The 223-nt window shown below is 31.5% G+C and overlaps 1 long non-coding RNA gene across 1 annotated transcript in view; it reads right to left on the reverse strand.

The window, feature by feature from the left end:
• The window catches only part of LOC108376385 (uncharacterized), an 8,935-nt gene that overhangs the window by 608 nt on the left and 8,104 nt on the right, over positions 1-223 (reverse strand). The window lies entirely within an intron of this gene.

Genomic DNA, 223 nt, shown 5'->3' on the forward strand with positions numbered 1-223 from the left:
AGAAATACGAAAACTGCGATATTTTAGTAACTACTGAAGATAATTCACTCAAAATTGATATTTACAATAATTGTTAGACGAAAAATAAGAATATTTAATTTTTTTGAAAAATGGGCGTAGCCACGCCCACTTATGGTCACATGTGCATATNTAGCATACCAAACAGCCGAAAATTTTTAAAATCGGACAATAACCACGCCTACATCCCATATAACGGTAATTT

The sequence above is a fragment of the Rhagoletis zephyria genome, unplaced genomic scaffold (assembly GCF_001687245.7).
Source record: "Rhagoletis zephyria isolate East Lansing unplaced genomic scaffold, Rhagoletis_zephyria_1.1 Rzeph_scaffold_10343, whole genome shotgun sequence".
NCBI classification, from domain to species: Eukaryota; Metazoa; Arthropoda; class Insecta; order Diptera; family Tephritidae; genus Rhagoletis; species Rhagoletis zephyria.